Raw genomic sequence first — 17,210 nt, 5'->3', positions numbered from 1 at the left:
TAAGAATTGCAGTAGATTATTCAATCAATCACCTGTAGCCATATCTTTAGAAGACGTGTCTGAGGAGACACACTCAGTAGTCAGGCCCCTCAGTGATAAAGGCAGAAAAAAATTACACAAGCTGCTCTATATCACATTGGCTGCCCTGCAAGCATTTTGTAAGAGAAAGTTATGGACTGTGGCTGCATGACAATTACTGGAGGAAATATTTATGCCAGTTTATTACAGTTTACTTCTTTATAATGTGACCCATCTAAAAATGCATGTTAGTGATTTGCAACCTCAAATTATAAACAGTAATATTTATCTTGATGAAACAAATTTTCAAATGCATTATCAATGTTCATCTCAAGACAGGATTATATTGAAAATTCAAAAAGTTAAACTTACAAATTTTTCAATGTATGTGTAATGAAAGTAAATATAACTTTTATTTTTGTTCATTGTAAATACTACGGAATAGCTATTGAAAACCATAGAGTGTAACTGACCACCCTGTGAAAGCATTATAGTACATGCTACATAATATGTATATTTAAGTAGGCAAATTTGTCACTAATTATGGTGACAAAGTTGCCTACTTTTCCAGTTTGTTACTACATTTAGCAAATTTTAAGATCTCTTTAGCAACTTTTTTTCTTCAAAAAAGTGACAAGCAACAAATCAAGCACTATTTTTCTGTCATTGAAGTCTTTTGACGATAACATATGAAAGCACCAATCGCTCTGGAGCTCCACTGCAGCTCCGCTCTTTCCAGACAGAGCAAACATAATGTGAGCCCCTCTGCTTCCTTATCACTCCAGTCAGTCTTATACAGTCATCCTGCAGCATACCGCCGCCAGAAGTTAGTGCAGAGGAGACCCAATTCATTCCATGTCCACGTTGCATATAAATCACATGTGTAAAGCTGAGAGACACTATCAATGAATGCTTTCCATGCTGACAATTCCAATTCCTGACTTGCCACTGGGTGCGTTTGAAATGGTTTTATACCTAAAGGCTGTGTCATGGATGCTACATAAGCATTATAATTGTAAACAACAGGAAAAAGAACCTGTAGTAAACATTCAACCTATGGAGGCCAGCACTGACAAGACTTTATTCAAAATTTTACAGAATTAAACAAATATACAAAAATGTCAAAAACTATGCTAATAAATGCAAAGCTTAAAACCTATTTAGACAGCTTATTGCAAAAAAGTCAGTTGGAGTTTTGTACACTTGAAGATATATTTTCTCTATTACTAAGAAAAAGTATGTTCATATACACACTCAATATTTGGTTAGGCCTCTTCACATGACTTCCTGCATAACAGTTTTCATCCCTTTGCACTGTTGTGATGACCAACATGCTTTCACAAAAGTCTTCAGCTTATCTGGATTCTTAGCTCTGGTGTTTCTAATCTTCTTGACAGTCCACCATAGGTCAGGCCAGTTTGCTGGCCAAGCACAGTGATACAATGGCCTTTATGCCAGGTACTGGTGATTTTAGCAGTGTGGGCAGGTGTCAAGTTTGGTTGGAAAATTAAATTAGCATATCCATAAAGTTTGTCAACAAAGGGAAGCAGGGAGAGCTCTACACTACATAACAGACAACTGCAGTGACTTTGAACTTGACAAAATATATTGGAGCATCTACAGCAGATGACATGGCACCACAAATCATCTGACTGAGGAAACTTCCTCCTTGACAGCTTCAAATGTGTGTTTTTACTAACACTAGAAAATCTAAGAGATGGATTTCCAAGTGAAATTAAAATTTACTTTAATATAAGAAAAAATCTTTCTTTTTTATCTTTAGCTTAGAGAGGATGTTTATTATATTACCTCTGTTTCAAACACATGCAGTAAAGCCTATTTCAATCTGGATAGACTCACACAGAGAAAGAGAAGCAGTTAGAAGATTTAATGATACAGAAACTTTGGCGCTCGAATCCGGCGGAAGACTTGTGAGCTGAGGATCACCAGGCAGATGATCGGTCCAGGTTTAGCTCAGGGTAGTCTTCCCCCCGGTCTGAATACTGGTGGTGGAACGGAGCCTTGAACGAAGGAGCAGAGAGGGAGCTAGGAAGATGTCCTTGGGATGATGGTGGAGATTGGGAGGAGGTGGGTCAAAGCGCGGCTGACGAGCGAGAAGATCCGGGGAGGCTTGTCCTTTGAAGGGATCCGTGGACGACGATTGGCTGAAGCGGTGCGGTGCACCTGTCCTGATTGGCTGTGGCGGGGGCGTGGTGAATGTCTGATGTGGGACGGCTGTGTTTTGTCTCCCAGCTTGAATTTTCGCCTAGGCTTCATGTCTTGGATACATCTGTGTGGTGGTTCTAGAACACACTCTCAAACTAAAATCTTTCAGGGTCGGCCACCTGCAACTTTCAAATGTGCCTCTTTGTTGACAAACCTAAATCACATTAGCAGAACTCTGTAGAACTTAAGTTAATGAAAAATCAATGCAGTTCTTTGATTCAAGTGTACAGGATTTGGGACACATGAAAATATTGCAGCGGTAGTCCACACTTTGTGGCTTCTCAAACTCTTGTATCAACTTGGCTTCACAGTCCCCTCAAGCCTATGGAAGTCCTTGTTGCATATGTGTCGGATTCTACTACACATTTTTCTTCTGCTACACTTTATAAGACAGCACAGCCTTACTTTATAGCAATTACCTTTTGTGGCTTAACTTGCTTCTGAATGGTGTCAGTTAATTTTCCACTATCGAGTTAAATAACATTTTATTACTATTACTAAATTACATATGTGTGCACAGTATTACATTTTGTTTCATATCTGGTTTGTTGTCTCTTTTACTTGTCCTCCTTTTCATTCTCTAAAGTCACATAGATAATACGATTTTGCACAGCCAAGATAACTGTTACAAAACTATGCCTGGCGTCAAAGAAGATAAAAGTGAGCATGAGATAATAATAAACAAGGCTATCAGTTTTGACCTGTGAAGGTCAAATCATAAGACACAGATTATGTACATTATTTAGTGTGTTGTTTTGGCAACAACATAGAAAAACAAAGGTTAATTCACCAGCTTAAACAAAAGCTCATATGAGCTCACATTACTTTTTGCCTACTTCTTGAATCAGTATTCCTGTTGTGAGTCCTTTCAGACCTACTTCATATGCAAGACAGCTCAGTTGTTTAGAATTTAGTCCTCTTATCACAAACTGCAAAATGTCAAAAGGCTGAAGTTGCAGTCTGGGTCAAAGTCTTTCAAGCTTAATTAACTCTAAAACAGTACAAATGCAAAACTGTTTAGAATAGGGTATCAAATAAATTTCATACAAAAATGTCTCTACTTATGGTTTTATATATATCTTTTTTAAATTAAGGTGTAAAATTAATGTGTTATTTCAACTTTTAGCTTTACATAAGCTTGCAGGGGAAAACTTCAGATGCCTTGGCAGTTTAGCACTCCGATTGGTGTTTCATTGATTTTCTCCATTTTCTGTAAAAGGCGTAGAAAGAGAAGGAGGGGCTCACCAGCTATGAGAAGGTCTCTCTCTGAATAAAAATTGTGAAGAGCTGGGCGCCAGAGTGAGGTCCTGCATGGACAATAATTGCTCTTGCTGCTGTACACAATAAATACTACAGTCCAATTTTCACATCTTATAGGTTTTTAGTGAGTTCACATGCTGTAGACATGTTACAGCAGCTAAAGTCCCAACACTTAATGAGACTCTGGAAATATTGAATCCCTATTGGTATGATGTGAGACATAAAGAGACACACTGACTCTGTCTAAAAGCTCACTTAAAAGCTTCCGATCGTTAACTTGGATGGGTGTAATTTGAACAGATTGCACTCAAACTGAAAACATCAATGACCAGCTCAAAATCTTGTTCTAAAAAAATTTCAGAAAGGGTCTCTTTTTTTTGAAACTATGCTCAATATTGATTTGATTTCTTGTATGATAACATATTCTATGATTATGTACTGAAGTGAAGAAAAGAGCATCTGAGCAGGATATTTCAAACTGATGAGATTCTCTTTACTACTCCTCTGTCATTTCTGATGACTTGTACTTTGTGGCACCTCTAACATTAGCAGACCAGAAGAAATGAAAGCTTCCCTTCTCATCTTAACACAAGCTGCTGCCATTTTGGTCATTGTACAGAAAAATAGACACAGTTAAAATTTTATCCAAGAACACTGGTGCAATATAAATCAGTAAAAATGTGAAAGACTATCATGAAATTTGCTTAAAGTGTCATTTCCTGGGCTGAGAGGAAAGAGTCAAAGAGTTTTTAGAGAGTGAGTTATATCTTTCCCTTTGGCTAATCTTCAGCGGTAGCCAGCTGAGGTCAGAGAGCTGTGCCAAGGTACAGAGGGAGCAGAGCAGGTGAAAGGCTATGCTGTAATTCATTCCCTCGGTTGCCTGAAATCCATGAGCAGAAACGAGCACATTGCTGTTTCCTTCTTCGGACTATGCATCCCTGGGACTTTTTCCTCAAGTACTTTGACTGAATAATCAAAGTGTGTGAGTCATTTTATTGATATCTGGTTTGTTTGTTTTGCTGAAGTTGAAAATAACCCCTTAACCTCCGCCTACTGCAGTGACCAGGTCTTTCTCGTGTTTAAAAAAACCAGTCTAAATATTTTTAATTTGGTTACATATCCTGCAATATGAATTTGGTGTCATCTAGATTAGTATATCTTAATTGTTTGTCTGTTTTATAATGCAATAGCGAACATACATTTGTGAATTCTATTTAGCATTCCTGATTCCATTCCCTTACTGTGGTTGCAAGATATTTGAACTAAAAGGGCTTGGTGATTTGTATCTGAAAAACTGCAGGCCTCCGTTCAAAGATGTGGCATCCTTTTATTAATGCTCAACTTACGATTCTTGATGCAACGAAACTAAATGATCAGCAAACATCACACTTATAACTCTTTTTTGAAAATACAGTTGCTAAACTATTGAACTACTGCAAGCTACTACAAAAAAACCCTGTTCTGCCACACACTAGAAAGTTTCAACACTTCTGGCATTTTCACTAGACATACTACTGGGTGAATATAGTTGCGCTCTTTGACCTGCACTTCAGATGTACGGATACTTCCTTCTGCTCCAGGGAAAACCATTTTTATCAATCCAACAGAGCTCATGATAGCTGTGGGTCTGCTATCATCACAACGGTTCCAATTTGCAGATCTTCAGTGTGCTCTTGCCATTTATTCAGAACCTGGAGCCCAGGCAGGTAAAACTTTAGGAAATGTTTCCAAAAGTGGTCAGCTAACACTTGACTATATCTCCATCTCCTCCGACCAGTAATCTTTACTTGTGGGTATTTCACTTGAAGAAGAGATGGATCTAGCCACCCCATCAATACAATGTTAAGAGTGATAGGATCTAGGTCAACTACATTTGTTGAAACATAACCAAGTGGTTTGGAATAAAGTATTTCTTCAACTTCCACCAAAAGTGTGTGCAGGGCCTACTCTGTCTCGATTTGGGCACTTAAGGTTGTAGTGAAGGCTGATTTCAGGAATTTAATTTCCCTTTCTCAACACCCACCGAAGTGCGGTGCTCCTGGAGGTTGAATCTGATTGTTGTTGACCAGCCAGCTGTTCCTGGATTTGTGGCTGAAGGCTCCTGAACGCATTTTTCAATTCATGTTCTTCAGCTTTAAAATTTGTTACCCTGATCACAAAGTACTTCATAGAGCTTTCCTTGGCATGCTATCAGACGTCTCAGTGCCAACAAGAACGAGTCGGCATAAAGGCTTGACAGATCTACATGCACAGCCCTTGTGGTCATACATTTGAATATGATGCCCCACTGCTTTTCATGTCTTCTGCCAACTTTGAGTACGTAATGTCCAAAGCAGTCTACTCCAGTAGAGTAGAAAGGTGGTTTGAATAGTCTGAGTCTGGATGGTAGCAAATCAGTCATTTGGGGAGCAACAGGTTTCCCCATCCACTATTTGCAGCCAACATAATGTCGCTGATAGCGCCGAACAGCCTCCCTGGCCCCCTGCCCCATCAAATCCAGAATCTTCTCCTTATTTTAGCAAATACCCTCTCTGGTCCTGGGTGGTGAAGCTCTTCATCAATATCCTTAATGATTAATTCTGTCACAGGATGACGGAAATCAAGAACGAATGGGGGGATAGAATCCTCTTCAAGTTCAGAGAGATGTCTCAAGCGGGCTCCCACACGAATGAGTTCCATGGATTGGTCTAACTGTGGATCCAAAGGGTAAAATCTACTACTAAGTCCAACCGTTTGGCCTGATTTGAGCTTAGGAAACTCAGTAGGAAAGCTTTCCATTTGGGTTTGACGCAATATTTTGATTTCAGCTTTCTGATAATCATCTGCTGTGGCGCTGCCAGAGATGTGAGCCACCGCATGAGCATGTGTCACTGTCTCTTCTACAAGATCCCTGAAAATTTGGTACTGTATGACCTCAGGGATGGTGAAGCTTGGAATGTTAGAAATGGTACAACAAAATGATGACTGTTTTAGCTCATCTTCGCCATCTATGGTGGATATTGAGGGTATGAGCGGCCATTGATTGATAGGATCACAATGTACCACAACACAAATGTAGACTTACCACTTTAACTAGTGGTGTCCAAAGTTAGACACCCACTGTCCTTTGTGTTTTACTTATTTTTGTATTTCAGCTCATCTCATGGCTCAACATTTTGCCACTAGGTCCTGTTAACAAGGTGGTTTAATCATTGAAATATTCAGCCAGAAGGCACATCGCAACTCTGGAGGAACTGGATAGACTCACAGTTAATGTGAGAATCTGTTATTAATAATAACAGAAAAATCATCTTTAATTGTGGCTTTCAAATTTTAGGCCTTCACCCACTGTTGAAAGAGAAGTATGAGAAGTTCTGTTTAAAGTTACGTACGTTAAGTAACATAAGGCTATGGTGGAGTAGTTCAGTTCAAACCATATTTGGCATATAATTTTGCAGACGTTGTAGTAGATGAGTGGGATATGCCAAAGGATTTTCAGCTGCATTTGCCAGAGTTGGTTCTACAGAAAATTGATTTAAAGGAACTGAATACAACTGCACCCCACACTTTTGAGATATTTTTTTAAAAACTTTAAAATCTGCATCACTTTTTTCACATTAGAATTAAAAGTAATAGAAATTATAAAGTGAAAAATATTGAATTTGAAAGACATTCTATGTGTGTTGTCAGCAAGAATGGCTTGCTTTGATACCTTTCTGCGTTTCTGGTATGTTGGTCAGATAAATCAGATGTTTCAAATTTAATCATCTATACTGTGGGCTTTATCCCCCATGGATTTATTGAACAGTGTAATCTTAAAACGTAGATATGAAGTTACATAAGCACAACGTAGCTATAAATTCAAGATTTTCTTGCTGAAAATCAAAAATTTTAAATAGAAAACTATGATATCCTAGTATGCAAATATTATAGCTGTAGCTATGAAAATGTGGGTGTCTAAAATGATTTGGATGTGCACTGAATTCTGCTGGTGTGTTTTTCCTGCAAAGCAAAAAAACGGGGCACTTCTAGGTTTACTTAATCTCTATTTTTCAAAGTGACATGCCATTAAAGTCTAGCTAGAGCCTGGTGAAAAAAAATATGCGTATGCTGCATCCACTGTGTCCTCGGGTCTTTGCTGATACATCACTTTATGAGGAAGTATTAGTAGAATACTAGATCACAGTTTGCCACAGACACCAAAATTTCATTTTAAAACCCATAGATGTCTGCTTTCATTCTGTGAAAAATTGTCATTCAAAGTGGGAGTGCCTCTAAGGGAAACACCAACTCTGAAGCCACATTTTCAGTTTAGAAAATTGGCATCATGACATCTTTCTGTTTTGTAGTCACTTTATTTTGTAGGCAGAAAAATACTTGAAAATGTTCTTGGAACTTTACAGTAAACCCACTCATAACCACGCCTCTGTAAAAATATGCCAAGTGTGGCCAAATTGAGAGGAATACTCTACTTAGCTTCTTAGGCATATCACATGGTGTGTGTTTGTTTTTCAGTCTTCAGTGTCATGAAGATATTCAAATCATGGTTGTGTTTTCCTCGGACCAACCGGCTTCTGTATTCTCCACATCTAAGGAAGGGAGTTCTCCAAAAATATCCAAGCTAAAATCTCCCAAAACTTTGTAGAATCTTTATCTTTTTCTGTTTTTTTTTTTTGTTGTTGTTGTTTTTGTCTGGAACAAAATTTTAACTTTTGGGATAGCAGTTAATTTCGTAATTTTTGTAAAACAATACTGAACATTATTTCCTGCGTTGCATCATATTTACATATTGCGAGCTCCTTCAAAATATGTAGATCATGAATTGCACTTTAGAAAGTGCTCATTTTATATCAAGCCAGGTGTTGTATTATCTGACTTCCATATTTCAATAAAGTGTTCAGTAAAGAGCTCAGTAATTACACAAGATGTGTAAAATGACCAAAATTCTGGGTTTTTTTTCTTTTTTTTTGCAAATAGTGAGTTTAGTTATTTTCTGTATGGTTGTCTGCTGTTTACACGCTGTGTTAAAAATTAATTCCATGTTTAAATTAAATACAAACATTACAGCTACATGTGTTGTTATCCAAAAGTCAAAGAACCAAGTTAAGGCAACTACAAAAACTGACACTTTTAACAAAATAAAAAAAAATAATTATATTACTTGCTGATCTTTTTACAGTAAAATTTTTCTCAGCTTCTTGGAGAATTAATTTTCTCTTTGTACCTTGAAATTAGCACAAAGTTCACATGGCAGTAAGTGAACTTTTTGCCAAGCTGATAAAACGTTCTCTTATAACTTGGACCAGCCCAAGGCACTCCCTTTTGATAATTAGAATCTTTACTTAGTTTGAAAGATTTGCCTCATGTTAATGAAAGTACTGACAGTGAAGAGATGAAGAAAACAGAGACCAGTTCGTCCATGAATGACACAAGTAGTGACTCCAAATGGTTTGTTTAGTTTATTATCAAGTGGTAGCAGTGTGGCTTCTAATTTGCAGACATCAGTGATGCCTTTATTAACAGATTCACATCTTGAAACCTTTAGTGGGTCCATGTGTGTATTAGGAATCACGAGATTACCGGGGTGATAGGATGGTCCCTGGTGCAACCTAATGAGTCTCTGTTTGTTTACCTCTTTCACTGCACCACATCCAGTGGAATGTGCCTGCATTTGCCAGCCATGAATGTCAGTGTTTTGATAAAGGTCAATACAAGTTGGACAAGGCTGTTGAAGTTTGCCTACTTTAATTAGCCCTGGCTTTGTGCTCTCATCTCATCCTGTAGTGTCAGAACAAGCACGTTCTGCCTTCAAGATGTGCTCAGAACAAAGATAGGGTTGGAGAAAGCCAAATGAGAAGGGAGAAGCTCACTATCGCCAATGATTCACACACACGACACACTTGTATCAGTCTGATAACATAGCATTTTTTTAAATAAAGACATTGATGAATTGGCACAATTTTAGATTGTAATTGTATCAGTTAGTGCACCTGCAAGGATTTCCGAGCTCAGATAGATCTTAAAGTCCTCCTTATCATCAGGTCCCTCAATGAGGAGTCTTAATTGGCCACTTAGTCTTATTTTACCCCAAGGCTGTCAATAACTGAACTGCAGAACACTAACAAAAGGTCAGATATTTGTCTCAGTCTTTTATTAGAAGTTAACAGTGTTAGGTTTGAATTTGTACACAAACTAACAACATTTACTTCATGCCCTACTGAAAGATAATTCTGACAGGTACCCCAAGCTTTCTAAATTGCTTCAGTGGTGGTTGCCAATGATAACCTACCAATGTATTCATAAAAAACACATAATGACAATGTAACACTAATGCACATCAGCCAGAAAATAAATAAACTACTAATAAAACACATCACCCACCTTGCCTGCTGATGGTGGTCAGTGGGTCCAGTGGCCCCAGTGCATGGCAGCCTCTCCTCAGTCGGATTGCCCCAGAGCAGCTGTGACTACTATCCAGTTGCTTACCACCATCAAGGTGAATGTATGGGTGAATGGGTGAATGACTGAATGTAGTGTGAAGCATTTTGGGGTTCTGTGGACTTGAAAATACATTATACAACTAAACCATTTACCATTCATCATTCACTTGACCACTAAATGGCACAACAGGCTCAGCAGATCACTGAAAATATCAGAACAATAAAGTTTGTTTACAAATGTGCCAGACACAGGCAAGTGTGTTGCTTTTGTTTGTTACACTGTGAAGTAGCATAAAGTGTGCAGGCTAGCTAGAATTTGATCTTAAATAAAAGTAGAATTACTTCTCGAATACAAGTAAAAGGTTTGGTGAAGTAAAACTGCCCCTAGAAGTTTTTATTTGAAATACTCAATGTAAATAAGTAAATGTAGCTATCTACCTCTGCTTGAATTTTATATCTCTTGCACTATTTAAAGGAAATTTATAAGCATTTAGGTGAAGTGGGACTTTTATGTCATAGCTTTCTATTTTTAGGCAGCATTATTGGGGTTTCTTACTCTACTCCAAACATGACTCAACCAACACAACAACACAGCATATGCTACTTTCAACCATTTACAACATATAACCAACAAAACTTCCCTCCTGTATTCTTAAAGGACATGTGCATGTGGTGTATGCAGGTAGATAGCAAAATGCACTTCCTCTGTTTATTCGGCATGTAGTGTGCTGTGGGAATAGGTGAGCATGAGTCTAATGTCGGCAAAAAGTCAAGATAGCTTACTTGTGTATGGGTCTAAGTATATGACGCGTCGACTGGAGGAAGTTAAGAGGGTCCTCATGCTGGCTGCTTGGGACTTTCACTCACTCTTGTATCGATTAGCCTGTCCACCGTGTAATTAGGCCTCACTGAAGGCAAGTGGGAGAGAAATAGAGAGAGGGGGGAGGCAGGCGGGGGAAAGGCCATTTCTGTATGTTGTGTCAATACAGGAAGAAAAGAAAACAAGGGCAGATCTGAGATACTGGCAGATCTGTCACAAAAGTTCAATATTTTTTGGCTTCTTGGCCATCTGTAGGGCGTTGAGTGAGAGCAACTAAACACTGAACAGATGAGATAGGTGAATAGACCAGTGAAGGGGACCGGAAAAGCAAAATGTCACTTTGAGCTCTTGATTGATCTGTCAGTTTAGTCATGGTAGCCTTTTTTTTTCTCACAGTGAAAAGAGAGTCTGGGGTGAAGGTGCCAGTTGGATCTATAGATACATTTCCATGTGTCAGCTGTGATTTGTTCATCATCTGGATGTGTTTGAATGAAGAGAAAAAAAAGAGCAGCTGATGATGTTTCAGGGAATGGACATTATTGTAACTGTCTGAACAGCAGTCAATACTAAATTTGAATGTTTTCCATTTTTGCCAAAGTGAAATATTGAACTGCTGAGATATTAACTGCAGTAGTTTCCTCTCTTGGTGTTCTCATTTAGCAGAAATACAGATTACAGAGGGTAACACTATCCCAGAACAAATCAAATCTCGAAAATGTCACAGCAGTTCTTCCAAATATTTTATGAACCTTTGAATGACTGTCACATTTGCATTGAGTAGTTATTTACAGATTAAGATGATAATTTATGCATAAAATGGAAGTAGGAGGTAGTGAACCACCAATGACTGCTGTTTGAAGCACATGCTGAGAAAGAAATGAGCAAAGTATTTCCTGTCTATGTGAACTGTTTGATATAATGGAACAGCAGAGTTAAAAAGTAAAAACATCAGAGTGAAAAGTAAAAATATTGCACTTTAAGTGAACCCTGTTCTTTTCAGTATTACACTGCCTTACTTTTCCATTAGATGGTTGGGTTGGAAATCCTTTATATGTTACTTTGTCAGGAAATGTCATTAGTAGAACTCTGATAAATGATTTTTTGAGTTGCAGGTTTTAGTTACTGATTGTACATTTAGTTCATATTTTATTTTTACAGCCTTATTTTCCGGTTACCAGTCTGCTTCTGAGTTTCTTTATACAGTTTTAGGATAAAATAGATGCAAACCGTTTGTATTCTTTATTAATTAACGGTAGTTTGAAAACATTAATTTGCTTATCACTGAATGAGCAACAAACTTATTAAAACGATTCTATATTAACCTTGAGCATAGAATACTAAACAGATGCAGTGTGTAATTTGTACCTTATCAGTTTATGGTTTCTTACTCAGTTCCCATGTCCTCAAAGGTAAGATTATAAATGTATTATAATTTTATCTTTGCTCTAATTCAATGATTATCAGCTTATTTCATATGCACTAAATTCCATAACATAATAAAATGAATGTTTGCTTTCTGATGACGGTTTCATATTGTACAAATTCTAAGACTGCACCATTATTAGCCTAAACACCCTTATCTGATATGGAACTGTTAACTTTTCCAAGCTTTATTTTCCAAATGCAATATCAAAATCTTTTCAAAATCTTTAAAATGATCAGCGATGCATGAATACAATGATCAGTCACAGTAGAAAAAAGGTAAAATTGAAACACTGTGAGCCCATCATAACCCCGGTGTTGTGGAGCCATGCGACAAATAGACTTACTTTATGATCACAAAGACACAACAGTGAACTTGGCAACAAAATGTCGTTGCTTGGCTACTGGAGTACACAAGACAAAAAATTAACAAAACTATAAGAGTGCCTATATATATATATATATATATATATATATATATATATATATATATATATATATATATATATATATATATATATATATATATATATATATATATATATATATATATATATATAAAGTGTGTAGGTAAGTAAGAGAAAATAAAAAAATTAATTGGAAAGAAAATGCAATGGTGATTAAGGTAATTGCTTTAGTAATTAAAAGAAATTGTGTTTATAATGAAAAAAATAAATATAAATTAAATATATTTATTTTTTTAATGAAATTCAGTATGAGTTTTCTGTCATGGCGCTTGGGGGTTTAAGATGTAGGAACTATTGGGGTTTATGGCGCTTTAGAAGATGGATGTTTTTCCCGCAGTTTCTGGCACAAAAACAAATAGCCATGCCATACGCATGCAGACATGTCAGCTTAAAGTATTATCTCTCAACAGTACACAAAGTTATCACCTCCAGATACTCATGTTTAGGTGAAATGTCGTTCAAAGTAGAGGCTTCCTCACAGGAGGCACTGCAGTGTAATTAAGATATGTTCATTGGGGACAGCAGGGAAGTCATTGCAACTAATCCTCAGAACAACTGATGACTAGTAGACACAATATATTATTCTGATTGGGGAACTGCAAGACACTTTACAGAGATGGTTGAAACAGGAGACAAAATATGAAGTGGAGTGGGTTAAGATTGTAATTGCTACGAAAAGCCACATCACCACTGCCTGTTATCTCAATAACTAACAAATTCTTCAATACTCATTATTAAATTAGTTCTTTTAATGTTTTATTCCTTCTTTTGGTTTGACCTTCTGACTTTCCCCTCATACTGAATGAACAGTTCATGCTGCTCTTGGCTTCTTGTTTCCCTTTTTTCCTTCCTTTGGAGAGGGACATTTTATGTGTAAAAAGCTTTGCTGTTTCCCTTGACACAATTCACTCCATGAAATCACTCCAAGTACATCCCTCCAGTCCAGATACCACTTAGTGAATACCTTGAGGTTACCAGACACATCCTCTTACACAGCTGTAATGGTTTATGGAGGACAGGAGATGACACTATCTGAAGTAAATGGAATACTTGCAAAGCTTGGTTAGTTTCTCTCATTCACAGAATAAATAATATACATTTTTATTAGTGTGCATTGCACCTCACAGATACGGCAGTGTGGATGCAACACTGTCATGTCTGTGAGGTGAATTGGATATGTACTGCTATGAATAAGTGAGAAAAACGATCACAAAGCACCGTTCAGTTAGTGATTGTATGCACTGTTAATGTAAATATTCAATTTATTTGTTTATTTTATAGGAATAAACAAATAAATTGTACAATACTTTAAAACAAATATTTATGTATTTGTACTTTTATACATTTATTTATACTTTTATAAAAAAATGTTATTAAAGTATAACATTTATTTTCTGTATCACCGTCAATCTGACAGGTGAATACTTCTCTTTTCCGGGGGATCATTTGCGTTTCCAAGAGAAAGTCATACTGAAATGTCTATAATTGTCAGGGTTCAGACTTTGTTCTATGTAAAATTTGACATTCAAGTAAAAAAAAAATGTAGTAAAAGGAACAGGAACAAAAGGAACATTAGCAAACTATTGTTACTCTCCAAGCAAAAAAAAAAAAGAACTGGAAAAATGTTCATATAAAATCAAAATAATTTGAAACAATGTACTGCTGAAAAAGAATAAAAGATTTTGCCCTAATAATTTAATGGAAATCTAAGGATCACCAGAAGCTTACCAGTTTCTTGAAAGTCCAAAGGAAAATAATTGTATGGCCTTTTCTCAGTAGGCCACTGACCTCATCTCTCCTGCATACGTATGGGAATACTTGACTGAGAAAGTCAGCGTTGCTGACATCACATGGGGGATTTTGAAACTCTGTCATAGAAATGCATGTTTTGCACAAACTTGTAGCACCTTTGCCTTCTCAAGTGATACTTCCATGAGGACAAAATTGGGGCATGCTATAAATATTCTCCCGTCTCCCATTTATCCCATTTCAGAGCAATGTTTCAGTTGCTCTGAAACTGAAACATTAACTCCTTGCTTTAGAGAAACAGCTGTGCTGGTTAACAGTTTGTCACAGATTACCAGGAACACTTTCAGAATTAAAACACCTTCTTACATTTTAGGTTCTTGAGTTGAAAACACATGTTTATAGCACAATTCCCTTTAAAAATGCCCCTTTTCCTAGAAAAGGCATTGACAGTGGTAATCCGGAGATGTGAAGATGTGAAAATCTAGGTAAAAACGGGGTATTTTGTAAAATCGACTTGTAACATTGAGCTTTACATCATATTTTAGTGTTATATCCTCATCAAAAACATACCTGGCACAAACTTTCCCCCCTGGCATGTTGCTTTGCGTCTTTCATGCATCCTTGAGGAATGTTTGAATCTCCCGTGGCAACCATTCATAGGGTGCCTAAACATTTGCTAATAGAATGTGGCGCTTATTTCCACAAAGCTACTCCTTGGTGTTGTGGTCTCTAGCTGAGCTTCTGCCTCACAGTTCGCCTATCCATCGCATCTTCCCCACTCCTCTCCTCCAGACTAGCGACAGCAGCAATTAGCAAACACCTGGTGGAATTGCGAGTCTCCTGTGATAATCACACAAACTTCTTCTCAGTCCAGCAGTCTTAAAAATTGTTGCAAACCACATAATGAAGTAGCATTGTTGTAACAACATGCTGAAGGCTGTGTAAGAAAGAGATAAAGGTCAATTCCAGTTTAGTTATGTTTTATATTTACAGCATTGTTATAACAACTCAAGATTCCATTGCTCCTTGACTGTGCTATAAAATGGCACTGTGCCTGGATAATACATAATACATACTGCCCCTTCAAGACATTTAAGAATAACAGTTTTAGGGTTTCTTCCAGATATACAAACAACCAAATGAATCACTGAGAAGTGTTTGGCATGCCAGATTGCTAAAGGTACGCTATAATGACCATACTGTACTCTTTTTAATACATAGTGCTTCTTCCATGGGACATATAGGAAAAGGTCTTTTTGTTTTTTCACTTGATCTCAGTCTTCCTCTCCCATCTTTTCTCAGGGGATATCTGGGGAGCTAATGATGCCACATGAGGATGAAAGAAATTTGCCTAAGGAAAACTTGCACACATTTTTTGCAAACATGAGAATAAGTATGCTTAAGCAAAATCTCGGGCAGCAATCTTTGCTTCAGGTCCACTAAACTGAAGCAGAAATAGTTATTTTTGGAGCAGCTTACCTTCATCTTTACACAGCAACAGCTGTCTAACGTGGCACCTAGAAATATTCTGATTGATGAAGCAGTTTCTTCTGCTTAATGTTAACAAGGATTTTTGTGTGTTTTGAAGAGGGACACCAATGACTGGTCTTGGACTATTTCTCAGTCTTCCCAATGTATTGTAGTAATGTTATAGCAGAAGGTCTTTGAATTGTTACTTTCATGCAACTCTAAACATCATCTCATGTTTAGATCATGAGAAAAAGTGATACCTGGTGTGGGGTTTTAGATGACAGATACTGTAAGATTTTAGCATTGTTTTAAAGAAAAAAAAGTGAATGATCACCCTTTTTGTTATTTTTAATCGCATCACACGCATGTGCAAAAACATATTTTTATGTGTATCCAGACATAAAAAGTGATGTTTATTTTGTGAAACATCAAGTCCAATTACAAATATGAAGCTTGTGTATCACTTATAGCACAACCTTGTAACAAATTTTGTGTGTATGTAGATTAATTGTGCAAAATATACAGTGAGCAACTACATAATGTTTCTTACCCGAGTAACTCTTCTTTGTTCTTAGAGACTCTTTCTAAGAGTCACTAAGATTCCCAAAGATAACTAATAAGCTTTCCATCTTGGACTGAAAATTCAATGCTCCGTAAGCAGTGTGTGAGCTCCCCAAAGTAATAACATAATAATAATAATAATAACAAATAATAACATAAATTAATAAGTTGACAAGGACAGTTACCCTGCATGTAAGTCACTTCACGTTAGTGAAACTTCACTACTGCAGAGCACTAAAGTGTCTCATTGGCACCACAAGATTATACACAAGTCTGTATGAGTCATAAATACAGATTGTATAAAGCAACCAGCTGCAGTCATGCTGACAAAAATTCAATACATGAAAGATTGAACTTTCCTTTACTCAATGGCTTGTGGCATCTGGTTACAGTCCTAAACAGCAGTAAAACACATTACTTTGTTGCTAAATTAGAAAATGCTGTAAATAGGTCATTGTAGCAAAAAGGCAGAGGAAAAGATTAAACAAGACATGGAGAAATGACTAGAAAATAAAACTGCAAAGGGTGCTGCTCAGTCTCTTCTCGAAGAAAGTCAAGATCAGATACTTTAATTCATTAATCATTTTTGGATTGCTGATATTACAAATAAATTGTGACATTCTTGGATTTCATCTGGTTTGTTGCTTGTTAGAATGCAAGTCAAAAGAATGGTAAGCACTGCTAATGAAATTCTGTCACTGGTTCATTCCGATTTGAATAATAATTGAGAAGGAACGTTTGTTCTGTAATCTAATAATGAAATGAAATAAATTTCCAATGCAGAGGCTGCCCATTTTT

At 36.9% G+C, this 17,210-nt stretch overlaps 1 long non-coding RNA gene across 1 annotated transcript in view; it reads left to right on the top strand.

Annotated features, from left to right (window-relative positions):
* Positions 1–4,366: 4,366 nt before the first annotated feature.
* The window catches only part of LOC122842389, a 104,739-nt gene continuing 91,895 nt past the window's right edge, over positions 4,367–17,210 (top strand). The window contains exon 1 of the long non-coding RNA XR_006372543.1: positions 4,367–4,486. This is a non-coding gene — a long non-coding RNA (uncharacterized LOC122842389). The remainder of the gene's footprint in view (positions 4,487–17,210) is intronic.

Source organism: Gambusia affinis, linkage group LG13, assembly GCF_019740435.1.
Source record: "Gambusia affinis linkage group LG13, SWU_Gaff_1.0, whole genome shotgun sequence".
NCBI lineage: Eukaryota > Metazoa > Chordata > Actinopteri > Cyprinodontiformes > Poeciliidae > Gambusia > Gambusia affinis.
The sequence above is the reverse complement of the archived record's forward strand: the minus strand, read 5'-3'. Positions and strand labels throughout refer to the sequence as shown.